The 19,957-nt window shown below is 35.3% G+C and overlaps 1 pseudogene; it reads right to left on the bottom strand.

Annotated features, from left to right (window-relative positions):
• Nucleotides 1-9,211: 9,211 nt before the first annotated feature.
• LOC138806731 (olfactory receptor 4K2-like) overlaps nucleotides 9,212-19,957 on the bottom strand; it is a 29,344-nt pseudogene continuing 18,598 nt past the window's right edge.

Genomic DNA, 19,957 nt, shown 5'->3' on the forward strand with positions numbered 1-19,957 from the left:
ATAGCAGGAACATTTGAATTTCCTTTCTAATCTCTTCCATGACCCACTCTTGATTCAGCAGTGTGCTGTTCAGCCTCCATGTGATACTGGATTTTCTTTGGTGGCTTTTGGTGTTGAGTTCTAATTTTATTCCCTTGTGGTCAGAGAGAATGCAAGGTATAACTTCAATGTTTCTGAATTTAGACAAGTTTGCTTTGTGGCCTAAAATGTGGTCTATTTTAGAAAACGTTCCATGTGCTGCTGAGAAAAACGTGTATTCTGATGCTGCTGGGTGAAATGTTCGGTAGATGTCTGTTAAGTCTAGTTGATCTATGCAGCTGTTTAGATCTGCGGTTTCTCTGTTGAGTTTTTGCTGAGTTGATCTATCTAGTGGGGAGAGTGGTGTGTTAAAATCCCCAACAATTAATGTCTTTGGATCTATATGGGAATTGAGGGAAAGTAGTGTTTCTTTGATAAATTTGTGTGCTCCATTGTTTGGCGAATAGATATTTAGAATTGTAATATCCTCCTGAAGGAGAGATCCTTTAATTAGTATGTAGCGACCTTCTTTATCTCTTCTCACGAATTTTAATTTGAAGTCTATTTTATCTGATATTAGGATTGCAACTCCCACCTGTTTATGGGGGCCGTTTATTCTATCACTTTGATTGAAGACTTTGCTGTATAAGGAGAGAAAGAATGAAAAGAGACAGACAAGAGCGAAAAGAAGGAGGAAGGAAAGAGGAAAGAAGAAAAGAAGGGAAAAGGGAGGAAGGAAGTATGAAAGGGCAATATTTCACACTATTTTTTCAATATGTTTTTCTATTTTATATATATTTATGAAGTCCTTTTTTCCTTAAGAATTATAAGTACATTATTCATATTTTATAGTTTTAAAATAATGCAAAATGAATGTGAAATGATAGATAATGGAAAATTAAAGGCCTATAGCTTTTATATAAAAACTCACTGTATTGTTTGTTATTATTTGTTGTTTTAAAACTGAACTGCTAAATCGTATCTACGCTCTTCTTCCTTTCAATTATCTTGGGGGAAATAGATTCTTGCTAACTTTTGCCAATGCTGGCCTAGAACCTTGTTATTCTTGTCTCTACTTATGAACCACAATTCCTATTCCTAGAACTAACTTTAAATGAAGAGATTTAAGTATCACAAACATTTGCATGCTAAAATTTATTAATGTAAAAATGGAAACTATTATAACATCAACAAAATTTCTCAACCAGTCCTACATTTCCTAAGAAAAATTGAATCAAGTGGGGGTAATACGGGGCTGGGGGGCAAGGGGTGGGGGAGATGGGAAGGGATGGTAAGGGGAAACAAAGGAGAAGGCAACAATGCTTGATAAGAAATGTACTCATTACCTTGCTTATGTAATTGTAACCCCTCTGTATGGCATTTTCACAATAAAAACTTAAAAAAATTAATAGAATGCTGGCATGATTTTTCAAACAAATCCCACACTCACACACACAAACCAACAACTGTGCCCTTGTGTGGCACATTCACTGTGGCACCACACCACCATACCACAAAACCTAAGCCTACTCAGTGGGTAATAGTGACTAAGTCGTCAGTAAAAAGCATGAATTCTATTGACATTTAGAAAAAAATGAGCTCATCTGAGAACATTTAGAGTCGAAATATAGAGACAAATTTAGTCTCATTCACACAACTGAAAGTAATAAACGTTACAGTAAAACAGCTGGTTTACAGAGAGCTATCTAAATGGGCCGAAATACTAAAACTCACATGAGTTGTTGATAAGTTGTCACAGAGACTCACTAACTAAGTTGAACTTTCCACCTCCTGTAATTCCAGAAGTTCCGCCTGTAATGTTATGATGCCTGAAATGAGTCCTGGACAATTGCTAGAATGATATCCTACTTAATTTAGTTAAGAACAGTAAAGTTGAAAACGTCTTTCTTAATGATGACTAATTTTATCCCAATGGGACTAAAGCTTATAAGACCTTTTTCTATCATAAGGATTCATTTTTAAAATCACATTCGTAATCTGAGCCAATTATAATAACTTATATAGCATTCATTTTCTGAGAAAACTTAAGATATGATTTTGTGTGTGTGTGTATGCATGTGTGTGTGTGCATGTACATGCAGCCATGGTATCAACTCAGAAGCTCTTACTCTTGCTCAGATTTTTTCATTCGAGGCTGTTACTCTGCCACAGGGATCACACCTCTACTTCCAGTTTTTTGATAATTAATTGGAGATAAAAGTTTCAGGTTTGCCTGTATGGGATGGATTCAAATTGTAATCATCAGTTTCAGCCATCTGCGTAGCCAGGATTATAGGCACAAATCACCAGACTATGACAGGGTTCTTATAAATGTAACTTTTATTCTCTAGGTAGATTTAGTTTTGTACCAATCACTACTGTTAAAGTCTTCTGAAGAACAATATCTCCTTTTTCTACACCACCCCATAAAATTTAATTTAGAAACATATGGTAATTATATATTTATTTCATGAAAATTGCAGCATAATAATTTAAAATGTAATAAGAAACTGCTTATCTGAAAATCTGCAATTTAGAAAGGTAATTTTAAAAATCAACCAATGTAACATATTATGTAACTGCTCACTATAAGAACCATGGGAGAGGGGTTGGGAAGGTGGCTCAGTGGTAGAGCGCTTGCCTTGCAAGCATGAGGCCTTGGGTTCGATTCCTCAGCACCACATGAGCAGAAAAAAAAGCCAGAAGTGGCGCTGTTGCTCAAGTGGTAGAGTGCTAGCCTTGAGCCAAAGAGCTGAGGGACAGTGCCCAGGCCCAGAGTTCAGGCCCCACAACTGGACCCAAAAAAAACCCAAAAAACATAAAAAGAACCATGGGAGAGAATACATTTCCTAGCATGGATTATGAAATGGCAGAATGCAAAGACAAATGATGAGGGTAGAGGAAGACATGTTCTCAATATCAAGAGTCTTAAAGTCAAAACAAAGTTTTAAAAGAGATGATGAATGAAAGAAAATTACACAGCATATCCAGAAAAAAATAAATCAATATGTGAGTGAAAAAAACTGCAACTACTCCAACTTGGGATGAGCACAATATATGTCATAGAGTTTTTCTGAGACAAAAATTGGAGCATTTTAATACAAGCCTTAAGATTATATAATTATCTGGGTATTGGTATCTCATGTTTGTAAGCCTACCTATTCAGGAGGCTGAGATGAAGCCATTCTGATGCTTGGATCAGCCTACAAGTCATGAAAATCAGTCCGTATAATACGTTCTGAGAAATTTAAATACACCTATATGATAGAGTATGCTGAATAATTCTGTGAAAGTTACATTCAGTTAGATGGGTTTCTCCATTAATCTGGGAGAACAGGTGTGTTGGGGTCATTGTTATTTCAATTTGAGGCAAATAAGATTTAGACAAATGATAGACTTCTATTTTTTGATAAGTTTTTTTAATTGTGAAAATATCGTAAAGAGGGGTTACAATTACATGAGCAAGGTAATGAGCACATTTCTTAACAAGCATTGTTGCCTCCTCCTTTGTTTTTCCCTTACCATCCCTGCCCTCCCATCTCCACAGCTACACTGCCCCCCCCATGATAGACTTTCATATCATGATGGATACACAAGCCTGGACTTTAAAGAAGAGTCGTATTAAAAATACCAACATATATCTCATAATTAAATTTTTTAAACTTTCAGCCAAATGAGTTAACCAGTAAAATGACATAGATGGTAGAATGAAATGAAGAAATGCGTTAGTGGAAAATATACCATTAAGTAGTCAGATGACTTATATTCAAAAGGAGCCTCCAAAAATGAGAGGGAAGAAAAAGAGTGCAATGTTCTAAAAGCCAAATAAAGATTTTGGGGAAGAAGATGTGATTAGAGATATAAAATATTTTTACAATTTATCAATCAGATAGGACAGTTGAGGGATTATTTCTGTATTCAGCAAAACGAATGACATTATCTAGATAAAAATGGTATTAGTGGGATATTGAGTATACAGTGTGCCTGAAGTAGGTTGAAAAAAGAAAGGAAAGAGAAATTAAACACAGTAAGTATGAACAATTCCTCAGAGATTTGCTATAGCTAGTTTGTTCATGAATAAATTATTTTTAAGTAATTAGATAACATTAAACACCACAACTTTTTATAATTTGCTTTATTGTTATCATAGAGGTAATGTACAGAGGGATTACACTTATGTGAGTCAGCTAATGAATACATTTCCTTTTGTACAGTATCTTCTGTTCACGCATTCTCTCCCAATCCTTCCCTCCTGTCTCCATCCAAGACTTGTATAGTTCACTTTCATCAGTGTCCAGTAGTTCCGCTGTTGCACTTTTTCACCCTGTTCCCTTGAGTTCTGTACCCTTCCCCCAACCCTGCCAAAGATGTACTCTTGAATAGACCGTAATAAGGTAAGGAAGACAGAGTCATCAAAAATTAAAAACTAAGAGAAAAGAAAAAAAGAGAAAAGAGGTTTCTTTTTCTGTATCTTGTAGCTTGTTTCAGTATGTATATTATTTTATACAAAATGAAGAGGCATTTAGGCATTGTACCTTTCTGTTTCTGTCCTAAGAGTCTCCTTTGAAACTATCACACAAAATCTGTGTGTGAGTGTCAAGAATCTTGTACAATTATCATACCCCTGCTTAGATCTACTTTCTTTATATCAGAAAGAACATGCACCATTTGTGTCTCTGAGTTTGACTTATCTCATTTAACATGATTTGTGTTCTCGTTCCATTTTTATTCATAGTCCTGAAAGCTGGAATGTTTAAGATATAGTTATTGGCAGATTTTGTGTCTGAGGACTGTCTTTTCACTCTAACACAAGTAACAGAAGAGCCAACTGAGCTATTTGGAGTCTTTTTTTAAAAATTCACTAATTAAAATATTGGAAATAACACTTTCATGAACTTTCAAACACAGCCTAATTTAATCCATTTATGAGTGAAGATTCCAATTTATGAATAAGACATAAACTTTCAAACTATAGCACTGGAGTAATATCATTATGGGATCCAGATCCTAATGTTCACTTTTATTTTTATTGTGAAAATACCATACAGAGGGGATACAATTACATGGGCAAGGTAATGAGTGCATTTCTTATCAAGTATTGTTGCCTCCTCCTTTGTTTCCTCTTACCATCCCTTCCCATCTGTCCCCCCTTCACCCCCCCCCCCGCAAAGTTGTAAAGTTTGTTTTTCAACATAACATCTTGTAAATCTCATTGTCGCAATGGATCTACCTATATCCCTAGTTAAACAATTTGTTTTTTCCCTTCCCCTCCACAAATTATACCAACCTCAAATACAGTAAAAACAGGGGTTATACCGTCGGGGAGGGACATACAAAGCAACAAAATTCACATGGTATCTGACTACCTAGAATAGCATAACTAATAATACAACTGTGCATTTTCTATAATTTCTTTCCTTTACTCCTAAAATAAATCTGTGGTTTTAGCACCATTATTATCTCCTTTATAGGTGCAGAAACTTGAGACTAAATTATCTTAAAATTTTTGTTCAATTTTATATTGTAATTTTATATCAGTAATAAGAGAACTGGAATTAAGTACTTGCAAAAAGACAACCAAGTCTTAGACTTAATCTCCACACTCAGGTATTATAGACCCTAAAGCTTACATGAGTCTAGGGAATCTATTCAAGAAAACGATCAAAATTGTTATAAAATACAAATATAAAGTATAAAATTATAAAATATAATTGTAGAAAATAATCAAAATTATTAATAAGATGGTGTTGGACCTATTGCAGGATCTTAGAAGAAACCCATGTAAGAAAAAGGTGTAAAACTTAAGCTTTCCTGGCCTCATGGAAAAGTCATCATCATTGAATTAGTCCTGGAATATTTTTAGAAGCAAACATAAATAATATTTTACTGGCCTACACATGTTTAATTTCCTAAAAATTATAATTTATATTGTCAGGTTTAATTGGTTTTTCTACCTGCATTCAGTTATGCTGTTTTATTTTACAAGTCTTCTTACAACTGGACTTTTGCACTGAAAAATGTACAGGTTTAGTGTTGTTAAGCTTCATTGCCCTTCAAATACATAGAAGATGAAACTATCCACATCCTGATATGTGTTCACATTCCATTATTGGTGGGGACAATTTCAAAATAGTACAAACCTTTAAAAATGTTCTTGGATTGACAAGTTTCTGTTAATTGATTTCTGGTCAGGTAGCATATTTTGCAAAATATCATTTCTGCCTGTGGACACACCTGTGATATTTGGTGCCATTCTTATTACTGATAAAGGAGACGACCATGGTTATCTTACTTGCCTTATCACTGGAAAAAAAGTATCAACAGCTTCTCAAGGAAATATAATATTTAAAGATACCAAATATAAAGTTTGTTTTCGACATAACGACTTGTACATCTCATTGTTGCAATAGGTCCACCTGTATCCCTATTTAAATGATCTGTTTTTCCCCTTCCCCTCCACAAATTATACTGACATCAAATACAGTGAAAGCAGGGGTTATACTGTGGGGGAGGGACTATATTTAAATTTTTAAATGTTTGTATAACACATATCTGGAATTATGATCCTTGGGATGAGCCATGAGAGAAAGTATTAGTAATTCTCTGTATGTATGAGAATTTCCAGAGGCTGTCTATAGCACTTTTAATTCTCAGATAGAAAGTCTTACTGTCAATTCAACTACTCAGTTTCAATGTCAAGTTGCATTATAGAACTGTGTGCTCTTTGATGATTTTGGCCATTTTTCATGAGTTTAAGAATTCTCCATAAAAGTACAGATGATATCCTAGTGCTGGTGGTTCATACCTGTAATCTTAGTCATGCAGGAGGCTGAGATCTAAGAATCATGATTTGAAGACAGCCTTGGCAGAAAAGTCCATGAGACTTTTATCTCCAATAAATTACTTTTTAAAAAGCCAGAAGTAGAACTGTGGCTCAAGATGTAGAGATCTAACCTTGAGCATAAGAAACTCAGGGACAGAGCCCAGGTCCCAAGGTCAAGCCCCAGGACTTGGAAATAAATAACTAAATAAATATAGATGCTGCGAAGCATTTCACAGCTAATATTTAGCAAGAAAATCATTTCCTAAAATATTCCCTGAACAAGTAAATACTACATAAAAGAAATATATGAGGTCCTTAAGACATCAGCTGAACATCATTTGCACAAATGAAGTTCTTAAACCTAAAAATGTTCCTTCATGGAACTGCAACAATGAAAACATTCACTCATACTACCTAAATTGATCAATTTGTATTGTCATTTATATAAATTTATGTAATTTTCTATGATCTACATATGTTGTGTGCCCATATTAATACTGTAGATATTTTCATCCACTGATTTCAAAATTGTAGCTTAAACACAATATCACATACATGGAATTACACACAAACTAATTTTTTTCTTGCAATACCCTAATGAAAAACAAGGAGATGAAAACAACACCTTCATTTTATGATTTGACTTACAATTATAATTTATACTTTCCTTTTGCTTAATTTTTCTCTCCTAATTGGATATGTATCAATTTTTTTCCCGTCAGTCATGGGGACTGAACTCTGGATCTAGGCACTGTCCTTCATCTCTTCAGCTCAAGGCTAGGGCTCTACCACTTGAGCCACAACACCACTTCTGACTTTTTCTGCTTATGTGTAGAGGTATTGAACCCAGGGCCTCATCATGCAAGGCAAGCACTCTTACCACTGAGCATCTTCCCAACTCTATTTATCAAATTTTTATGCCATTGTAACCTCTTTCCTTTTGTAAATACAATTTGGATATGTTTGAAAACATTTTCATAAATATTCTAAAACTTTTTTGTGCCAATCTGGGGATTGAACTAAGGGCGTGGGTGCTCTCTGTGAGCTTTTGTGCTCAAGGCTAGTGCTCTGCCACTTAAGCTATAGATCCACTTTCAGTCTTTTTGGTAGTTAACTGGACTTAAGTGTCCCTAGGACTTTTCCTACCAGGACTGACTTCTAAACACAGTCCTCATATTTCAGCCTCCTCAGCAACTAGGATTGCAAGAGTGAACCACTAGCACCTAGAAGACTTTAAATAACTATGAATTGCTTAATCTTTATCACCATTTTGCAAAGATGATTTGTGAATTACAAAAATTACAGCATTTCTAATGATTTTATATACTTGCAAGTTGTGTGATTACCAGCAGCTGGTAGTGATGCCTTATGGATTTTAAGGCTAATATTTAACAAAATTTATTGTATACAAAACCATGTGTACAATGACAGTGTATTAATAAATTTATTTTATCCAAACGTTAAAAAATCTTCCTTAAAATATAAAACAATGTAAATCTTTTAAAATAAAACATATACTAATTCCAAGTTTCATAATCTCATGAATTAAGTTTCTATGGCTCCTCTCTGAAACAAAGCATACTGCTTTGCCACTCATTTCATATTTTCTGCCTTGCAGAATTCTCCCACTTGTCTTGTACACTGTGCATTATTACCAGAATACAGATTAAAGCAATATGACCATTTTTGTTAGCTAAACTTTTACATCATTTTTATTTCATTTCATCAATATTTGCAATTAAATATATTCAGATTTTTCCTTAATAATAGTGAGCACCAATTGATTTGAATGTAAAAGAAGAATGATTCTGAGATATACATAGAAAAGTATACATACCTCTTTTGGCAAAAGCTGATTTTCTGAAGTAGTTTGGAATCCTAAGGATTATAGAAATCCTGCTATTTTGAAATGCTTAAAGGGGAAACCTCTGTATAACTTGCCAACTGTTTACTTGTAATTACAATTTTTCTCCCAGTTCTCCTTTAATGTGTACTTTGTCTTCTTTATTATTTCAACTTCATTGTTCATAATCAATGCGTACTCATCATTAATTCATTTTTAATGAGTTTATAATTGATACTGAATGTTCTAACTAGTTATTCCTGATATTTTTATAATTTTTTTCTTGGAAACATTATTTCCATTACACTGCTTTCCTGAAATTTCAAACATATTTTGGACACATGTATGAAGAGAGTTTGTATGAAGAGTTTGTAAATACACTGACCTATGGACATACAAGTTTTTGAAATTGCAATTTGATATGAAGTTTGAAAGCAAGAGCCTAGGACAGTATTGTAATCAAGATGGTTCTGGCATTGTACTTAAGGCTCTGTGTCACAAAATAATAGTACTTCACACTTATTATGTTAGAACTGAGAAACTTGAGAAGATGTGGGCTTACTGGAATTTAGAAACTTATTTTTGAACTTCATCATGGCTGTTTTTACATATTGATTTCGCAAAGTATAGATAACTGGGTTCATAATGGGTGTAAAGATGGTATAAAACACAGACAAGTTCTTCTCTGTCACAAAGCTGCTTTGTGGCCACATGTAGATGAGAATGCATGGCCCAAAGAACATGAAGACATCGATGAAATGAGCTGTACAGGTCGAAAGGGCTTTAGATGAACCTCTGGAGGAATGATTCTTGATAGTAACCAGGACAATCACATATTAATTAAATAAAAGAATAAAACAGGACAAAGCAATAATGCCACTTGTTGAGATCATAAAGAAGCCTTGAATGTAAGTATCCACACAAGCCAGCTGGAACACCACAGGAAGGTCACAGAAAAAGCTGTCTACCTTGTTGGGGCCACAGAATGGTAATGTGAGAGCAAATATAACCTGGCTCATTGAATGGATGATTCCCACCACCCAGGAAGCTACCACAAGGGCAATACATACCTGGGGACTAATGATTGAAGCATAATGCAAGGGCTTACAGATTACAATAGATCTATCAAAAGACATAACCATTAGTAAAATAATCTCAGTACAAGTGAAAAGATGCAAAAAATATCTGTGTAATACAGCCATTAAAAGAGATAGTTTTATGACCAGTTAGGTAGTCTGTAATCATCTTGGGAGTGGCAAAGGAAGCAAGGGACACATCAATAATAGAAAGGTTGGTAAGCAATAAATACATAGGAGAGGTGCAGGTGAGAGTCAGCAGCAACTGTGAAGACTATGAGGCTATTACCTACCACTGTTGCCACATAAAACAGTGAAAACACCATAAAGAAAAACATCTGTAGCTCCCAGGAATTAGAGAGCCCCAGAAAAACAAAGTCAGACACAGAAGACACATTGGCCATGACCAAAGTCTTGGCTAATAGATAGAAAGAAGTCTGTATTAACAAAGAAAATAATAAAAGGAAGCATTATTTAATTGAAGTAAAAGTTCTATTACTGACTGTCTATTTTCAAAGACTTTGTCCTCTTTGAAAATTTACAATTCTATTTTATCCTTCTATTGGCTTAAAAGGAAATTATGTAATAGTAGAGATAAATCATTCTGTAAAACATGTAATCATACGTATTGAAAAAATTTTTTGAGACAAAGTCTTACTATGTATTCCAAGATGGACTTCCCCTTCAAACTCCCAAAATTAGAGGTAAGTAATGCTCTAAAATTCCTTGCCTGGAAATATCCTTGTGATTCTCAATAACCAGCAAATGGAAATAATATTATACATATCTTTATAGTACTTTTATATTCATCCATCAACTCATTTTTATAATCAAAATGATAATGGCTAACATTTAATAAGCATTTATACTGATAATGTATTAAACACCTTCAAAGTTGCCACACACACAAACACACATATAATCATTTTGAATTTATACATGAAGATATTCTTACTGAAAAAAAATATATATGTAACTATATCACAACATCTTTTAAAGAACATTGTTTTGAGGCTTTAAATACACTCATAGGACAGTTATAAATTTCCAGAGAACTGTTAACACGTTTTCAGATAAAAATTTGAAACTCAGAAAGAATTCCTAAAACACACAAGATTGAATGTCAAGTTTACTACAAAAAATTTCATTTCTTTGGGTTGTCATTTTGCCTTTACTGAAATATCATACTCTTCCCTTTTATAATATTTGAAATTCTACAGTTTCAAAGTCTACCCTGTCTCCTAAAAGACTTCATGGAAAGAACTAGAAATATCAATCTCCTTTGTCTCATTTCTCTTTGACTTCTCCCATACAATATTCCAACATATGGCACTGTTATCTCAGCTTCATGGGATAAAGGTTAGAAATGAGAGTGGAATGGTCAAATGAGTGATGTCATCCACTAAATTATTTGTAATTCACCTTTGCTTACCAGGTCTATTGACAGAATCAGGACTTCAGATTATTTAGTATTAAGTAGCTTCTGACAAAGATCATAGACAGTATTCTTAAGCACATTTTAAATAACCTACCCAATTCATTAATTATTGAGCATCCATAGATAAAGTGGATGTTTAGGATTTGGGAATTGAGCAAGAAATAATTTTGCAATGGGATTTATTAAACAAGAACAATGTAGTAGTAAGCTCACTAAGAGAAGATTTTTCAAGAATCTTAAGAGAATTTACATTAATTCTTTTTTTTAATCTGGACAAAAGTAATTGAGAAAATGGAAGTTGGAGAAGTCTTTATTTCAAAAGATGATAGAGAATACTAAGTACAACAAAATACAAAGTACAAAATAAAAAGAGTGGTCTTGGTCAGTTGTTACTGTAAGTGAAAGCAATGCAGGATAAAATCCAAAGTCTTGGCTGTACTTCAATTAGAGTTCTTTGGAGATATTGAGCATCCATAAATAAAGCATTGGTTAAAATAGAACCAATCAAAACTGTTGCAAAACAGCTATACTCACAAGAGAATATGTTGGAAATGATCTATACTACTTGGGGGGGGTACGGATTGGAGGATGAGGGAAAATGTGAGAAAAATGAGGGAGGGGGTAACAAGTTTGACAAGAAATGTACTCACTACCTTACTTATGTAACTGTAACCCCTGTATATCACCTTGACAATAAAAATTTTAAAACAAAATTATTGTAAAACTAGTTTTCAGGGATCATGGATAAAAGCAAACTCATTCTATGCTGTATATGCTTACTTGTGGTGAGATCAGATATTAGCTAGAGATGTAGAAAAATAAAAATAATATTCTAAAATATTTTTGTCATAAAAGAAAACAAAATCTTATTGTAAAATTGTAGGCAGGATTATGATGTGTCAAAAGCTGTATTTTGTGTGGATTTATCTATGTAGTTATAAGAAAGGAGAACTTTAATGTGGGCTAGTATTAAGTGACATAGGTGTAAAGAATTAACTTTAGGGTATGAATAATATGAATGTAATTAGCCCTAATGGTAACTTTCATTATGAATAATAACTTTCATTATGAATAGATTCCTTTACTGGCTACTAACATATTACTATCCAGGATGTGTCTGTGTAGAGCCAATTTTTAGTAATAAATTTTGGCTACCTTTTAGTACATATCCTATCCCTCAAGGAACCTTCCCATGCTGTGTGAAAAGCATCATTCCTTGGTGAGATAGTTTTAAGTTTATGTGTAACTTTCATATTGTTTTTTATCCCACCACTACTTCCTAGGACAAAAAGAATAAATATAAGAAATATTTATTCTAGTGTAGTACTTAATGTAATGGAGTCCATTATGATTATAGACATAAGCAATATTGTTAAGATAAAGATCATCTTATAATTGCACATCATCTGAATGATTATACCAGCAGATTTTTTCCACTCTTGGGATTTGAAATTAGTGTCTGGGCACTGACCCTGATCTTTTTTGTTCAAAGTTAGTGCTCTACCACTACAGTCATAGCTCCTTGTGGCTTCTTAGTGCTTAAAGATAAGAGTCTCACAGACTTTCCTGTCCAGAATGGCTTTGAACTTGATTTTCAGATCTCAGCCTCATGAGTAACTACGTTTACAGACATATGTCACTGATGCCCAGCTTCCTGCACAATTTTTGAAGAAAAAATTGAATTAAATGTACACAAAATTATAAAGATCCCAAAAGCAATTATTTAAGAGCACTAGTTTGCTGTTCATTTTATCTATCTTTATCATTTAATAGAAAGCTACAATAATAAATTTAGCCTAGTTTTTATCTAATACTAGACAAGTGGATAATAGAACAGACTTGATGGTCAGAGAAATTTACACATTTTTAGTAACTGATTTTCCAAAATAGTATACTGATAAAGAATATACTTTTCAAGCTGGTGCCAGTGGCTCATGCTTGTAATATGAGCTCCTTAGGAAGACCTAAAATCTCTGTTCAAAGACAGCTGAAGTAATGAAATCTGTAGGCCACTATCTCCAATTAACCATTGAAGTTCCAGGCTGGAGGCATGGCATAGAGATGTGAGAAAGGAAGCCAAGCAAGTGTGAAGCCCTGAGTTGAAGTTCCAATGCCAGTATAATCATACACATATACACACCAATACTATAAATAGCATTGGATATCCTTGTAATTATAACTAAATAAATTCCTCACTTTCTCAGTATCTGAATACTCTGAGACAAGAATAATTTGAAATTGACATGGCTCTAAATTGTGAGCTATTTTATAATAGAACATTGGAGAAATGATTTTTGGCTGTTAGGCAAAAAATCAAAGAAAATAAAATATTAAAAAATTTGACTGATAAACAGCTAAATCATGATTGAAACTTATACTACCTAAAAGATACACTAAGTGAAAATATATGCTATTAACTTGAAAAAACATACTAGTATCAATAATGCAATAGAAATATATATGTATAATAAAGGAGTAACACTGACACATTGCACACACAGATTGACATGGTGAATTGAAACCCCTTGATATACATATATTTAGTAATACAAAAGAAACTAATGAATTTCTGGTGATAACGCAAAATATTCATACATTTTGGAAAACAGCTTGGCAATTTAGATTAAAAGAAATGTATAATAATCATATAACCTAGTGAAAATTCTTAGGCAGTTAACCAAAGGAAATAATACTTGGACATTGTTTATATCAAAAGTAGAAGGGTAGGCATGATTAGAGATCCAGCCTGCCAAAAGTAAGTGAGATGCCATCTCAACAAAAAAGAGCATAGTGAGTTTCACTTGTAATCCAAGCTACTCCTGAGACATAAGTAAGATGATTACAGTCAAAAATCAGCTCTATTAAAAACTTGGATAAACGAACAGTACTCCAAGCATTAAAAGGTCCTGAGATTAAGCCCTAGTATTTTTTAAAATATAATTAAGAGTGGTCAAAATGGTGGACTTTTTTCTCTCAAACATTTGGGGAGGAAAAAAATCAGTAAATTCATAGCTCTGGGAGAGTTGAGTGTTGTGGAAAGGAGAACAAGAATAAACAATTATAGAAAATAGATGAAAACAAAAATTATTGAAATTTAGATTTATAAACCAAAAAATGAACTTAGAGCACAAGAAGAAGAATGCAAAAGAAATAGAAAAAAGATGAGCTTCAGAGAGGTCCACAACTATATACCCTCTCTAGCTCTAAAAAAACATCTTTTAAGATTTGAGATCTACATGCTGTCAGTTCTAAGTGTTTGGGCTTCAATCAAGTGGAAGTTACTAATGCATGGAAAGGAGACACTGATGAAAAGCCCACTGGCATTGACAATCCCATCTTCTGGTGAAATGGAGGGAAGTCATTACAAAACTCATCTTCATCAAAACCTCTTGGCTCATTTTCTTTCCAGATTTCACGTCACCTTACTGCCAAAGTTTTGAACTGGTAAAAAAAAAAAAAAAAAAAAAAAAAAAAAGAGCCGTTTTTGCAAAATAACAACTCTAATTTGAATGATATCCCAAACAGGCTAGTTTTCAAAGGAGGATGATCAAGCAATGATGGAGGTGTTTCCTTTGGAATTCAGAAATCTTGGTTACAGATTTATTACTGGCTACATCCAGAGCTCCAGGCAGGCAAATAAAAACAGTCCAGGAGTTTGAAATATTGACTGTTGATTCCAAAGACAGATAGTTATGATCCAAAGGAAAATCGCTAAGCTAGTTCTGCCTGTCTAGTGGAAGACCTGCTCATTAGCCAGTTCCTAGTTGAGGTCAATAGACTATGTCTTGTTTATTCCAGTGACCTACGAAGTAGACCTTTTTTGTTTCAAAAGAAACTATGGTGAACTTTTTGTTTGTTTGTTTGTTTTTCCTATTCCATGGCCCTCATGCTCCCTTTTCTCTCATCTCTGATTTTTCTATTTCTGTTTCTCCCTGATCTATACACCAGTCCTCAACTGGCAACTATTGTTAAATATCAAACCATATCTTCCTTGTACAAACTACAATGTAGTTTCTGTCAACCTCTTCGCAAATTTTCATTTTGTAAGTACTTACAGGCAAAATTGTATCTGCCAGAGTAATAGATACTGAAATCCCTTAAAAGACAGAGATGATTCTGTTATGCTTCTGTTTTTCAAAGTTATTTATTCCATAATTTATCTAGAAGTCATGATGAAGTCAGTTGTCTGCCTAGTTATGTAATTCCCAGAGCCAGGCTCCTTAAAAGGAAATGCAAGAGATGCCATTGGTGATTATGAGTAGTTGTGTCCCTTCATGTCTCCCCATTTGAGGGGATTTAAATGTTGCTGTACTAAATGAATAAAAGGAAGTAAGCAGAACTTACCTGACAGGAAGTCATGTTTTGATTGTAGCCTCCATCAGTTATAGCACCAATCCTTGTTCCTTTGTTCAGAAGCAGAAACTATACAGAAATAGGTACCATCAGGGTTTCCTTGGAGAGGGTTCACCCAATCCTGTGCTGCAGGAATAGTCTAATCATTGGCCAAAGACAGGACCAGATAGTTGCTCTTCTTCTGCCAACACCTGGTAGGGACAGCGAGGAAGATCCCAAGAGTTAGAAATTGAGTGGATAGCCTTTGGCCTGCTGGTAGTGTTTTGACCTGAACTTGCCACAGTGCCCACAACCACATGAGCACCTCCTCAGTGGCATGTGCCAGGTGATGTTACAAAGGGCCATGTTGGGCATCGAATCCTTACCAGAGAAGGAAAGAGGGATAGCTCTGGCAGCTTCTCAATTTTGCCGATCATTAGCAGAGGATTAGATGTAATGCATAACATTCTCAGTAAATATATTCGTGGACTTTGCTACCCAACCTTATCTAGGAGGGGTTTATGGCACAGGACATAGGCTATCCCAGATCTCAGGTGGGTATCTTCTTCAGTTGGTCAACACGGGCCCTCTAAGAGGAGGTGCCCAACTAGAGGCCACAGACTCCACTCTGGGGAATATCTGTTTGGTATCTCGTGCAGACTCACCAAAAATAAAATATGTGCCTGTGCTACAAACTGGCTACTCAAGGACATTGAAACCCCAGAAGCATGCGGATGTTTATTCTCAACATAGATACTCACTTCTAATTTCAATACCTAAGCTCAGGTTGGGTAATAACTCACGCAGCCCCATGGCCTGGACTGCTGGGGGGGTAGCATCTAGAGGCTGCCCCACCAGGCTGGCCACTGGAGGGGCGTGCCATGTCGCCAAAGGGGTGGTGAATGATACCTACCGAAAGGTGGGAAGGGTGTTACTGAAGTGTGTGTGGCATAGAGCCCCACATGGTAAGCTGTCAAGAGGTGATTGGACAGTGAACAGCTTAGAAGAGGAGCATGAATGGCAGTTGGAAAACTGTTAGGGAGGAAAACCGTTAGTCCTGAGGAGAGCAGAAGGGAGAGCAATGAAGAAGTAGAGAGACTGAGAGCGAAGTAGAGAACAGAGAGACAGCAGGAGGAGAAAGCCTGCAGGAGTAGAGCAGGGCAAGCCTCCTCGAGAGGCCATTTGGGACCTTTCTCAAGAGAGGACTGTGGAGAGGCACCTCCCAGAGCAGAGCAGGGCCTGTGGATAGAGGAGAGGACTACAGAGAAGGAGGAAGGGAAGCAAAGGAAAAGCCTTCCCCTTTGGAGCTTTGGAGCTTTGGAGCTTTGGAGGTCTGAGGTTTGGAGGTTTGCAGACCGACTGATTGGTGGTTTGCAGACCAATTAATAAAGGTCAGGACTGCCCATTGGAGACTTGGAGGTTTGGTGGTCGAGGCTTCTCTTGGTTCTGGTGTTTAGCCCAGGACAAGGTAGTTGCAGGCCCCCTTTCTGTTGTAAATAGTGTAAATAAATTTTTGTCACTTTTAACTGTGCCTAAATGGATTGTCTTGCTTTTTGGAGGTCATAATTGTTGTGTACCGAAAGACGTCTTGTGACCTAACTTTCCCGTCACCCCTCAAGGGAAATAGAAGCAATAGAAGCCAAATGCCAAGAAGAGTCCTATGGGATGTTAAAAATTCAGGAGAGGTTAAGAACCAGGCTAGAGAGGAGTGTGGTAGACTTATCAATGGAGAAAAGACGCCATGCAGTCTGAGGAACATCAGGAGAAATTTTCTTGCCAAGGGATATTGTCCTCATCCTGAGTGACATACTGTTTTTTTGTCATCTAATTCTTCATTTGATCTTCAAATCTCACTTCCTTTCTATTGAAATGAGAATTCTGACTTGAAAATATTTTCCATGTATCCAGCACTCTTTCTTAAATTAGAAAACTAAGTCCTCTGATAGCAAGTATTTAATATTGCTTTACCTTCTTGCTGAGCCATAGTTAAATTGGGTATTTCTGTGATTACTTTGTTTCCTTGGGCTTTGTTAACTGTCTTCTTGGCATAATTTAAATTCCTTTCCTCTTTTTGACTTTTAAACTAACTTTATAATCTGCAAGATAATCATATTCATCACAATTTTTATGTAAATATTTTAGGATGGAAATTGAAAGGTTGAAAAAGTTGGAAAAAATTAAGTGACAGATTGCTCAAATAGCTGGTTCAACTTTTAGTAGTTGTTGCAATACTGGTTTGAGTTTACCAATGACAGAATGTGTCAACACAAAGAAGATTAAGGTGAAGGGTCACTGAGTGTCCAGTGATATAAATAAAACTTTTTTTTCTTGCAATAGCTTACTCTCATACCGGATTTTAAAAATCTGCCCATAATTAAAAGGGATCCATTGCCAAAAAGCAATGAAGAATAAAATTGTCACTTTGTCTTGGTGTAAAGAAAAGAGAGGGGATTTTGCTATAAGAAACTTTTTTGAATATCTCATTGTTAAAATGGATCCACCCATATCCCCATTTAAACAATTTGTTTTTTTCCCTTTCCCTGTAATATCCAAAATATACACAAAAATATATACAACAATAAACAAGTAGAGAAGGAAAATCAGAAAAAGTTCAATTCACAATACACTCAAAAAAAACCTAGATAAAATACCAAATTTCAAATTCTACTATAAAGCCATAGTAATCAAAACAGCTTGGTACTGGCACAAGAACAGACCTCAAGATCAATGGAATAGAAATGAAAACCCAGAAATGAACCTAAAGACCTATAGCCATGTAAACCTCAATAAGGGAGCTAAAAAATAGAATGGAAGAAAGACAGCCTCTTCAGTAAATGGTGCTGGCAAAATTGGTTAACGACTTGTAGAAAACTAAAGCTAGATCCTCATATATATCACCCTGCAACAGAATCAACTCCAAATGGATCAAAGACCTCGGAGTCAAAGCAGACATTTTGAAAACACAACGGGATGGAATAGGAGAAACCCTAGGTCGCCTTGGCACAGGCCGAAATTTTCTTAATTGAGACCCAGAAACATAAAAAAATCAAAGAAAGGTTGGACAAATGGGATTGCATGAACTTCCAGAGCTTCTGCACGGCAAAGGACATAGCTAGCAAGATCAATAGAAAGCCTACAGATTGGGAGAAAATCTTCACTAGCCATACAACAGACAAGGATCTCACATCTAAAATATACTTGGAACTCAAAAAATTAAATAACCCATTAACAAATCCTCAAAGAAACAACTGCCCAATAAATAAGTGGGCTAAAGACTTAAAGAGAAACTTCTCTGAAGAGGAAAGGAGGATGGCCACTAGACACATGAAGAAATGCTCAACCTCCCTCGCCATAAAAGAAATGCAAATCAAAACAACATTGAGATACCACCTCACCCCAGTTACAATGGCTATAATCAAGAACTCTAATAACAACAGATGCTGGAGGGGATGTGGACAGAAAGGAACCTTACTGCATCATTGGTGGGAGTGTAAACTTGTTCAACCACTTTGGAAAACAGTATGGAGGTTCCTCAAAAGACTCCACATAGAGCTCCCCTATGACCCAGAAATCCCACTTTTGGGCATTTACCCAAATGTTCACAAACAAGACCACACCAAAGCTACCAGCATGACTATGTTTATTGCAGCACTATTTACTATAGCTAAGATATGGAACCATCCCAGATGCCCCTCAGTAGATGAATGGATCAAGAAACTGTGATATATATACACAATGTAATTCTATGACTCCATCAGAAAGAATGACATTGCCCCATTTGTTAGGAGATGGAAAGACTTGGAAAAAATTATATTCAGTGAAGTAAGCCAGGCCGAAAGAAACATATTCCCATGGTTTCCCTTATTTGCAATATCTAGTATATGTCTCAGTCAAGCAGAAAAGGTCAGATAAGGTGATGTTAGGGAAATGAACCCTAAGATATGTATTTAAATGTTTCTTTTTTTCTTTCATGCGATTGTTTCTAACACATTTATAAGATTATTTTTTGTTGCTTTGTATGTCCCTCCCCCACAATATAATCTCCGTTTCACTGTATTTGATGCCGGTATAATCAGTGGAGGGGAAGGGGTAAAACAAATGGTTTAAATAGGGATACAGGTGGACCCATTGAACAATGAGATGTACAAGTTGTTATGTCGAAAATGAATTTTACAACTTTGGTGCGGGAGGAGGATTGGGTGGGGGGGCAGGGGAAAGATAGGAAGGGATGGGAAGGGGAAACAAAGACGAAGGCTACAATGCTTGATAAGAAATGTACTCATTGTCTTGCCCATGTAATTGTGACCCCTCTGTACAGTATTTTCACAATAAAAAAAACCTAGATATGAATTTAACTAAGGAGATAAAATACCTCTATAATAAAAATTATAAAACCTTGAAGAAATTCAAGAAGACATCAGAAGATG

This window comes from Dipodomys merriami, unplaced genomic scaffold, assembly GCF_024711535.1.
Source record: "Dipodomys merriami isolate MVZ:Mamm:240054 unplaced genomic scaffold, mDipMer1.0.p SCAF_1, whole genome shotgun sequence".
In the NCBI taxonomy this organism is placed as follows: Eukaryota; Metazoa; Chordata; class Mammalia; order Rodentia; family Heteromyidae; genus Dipodomys; species Dipodomys merriami.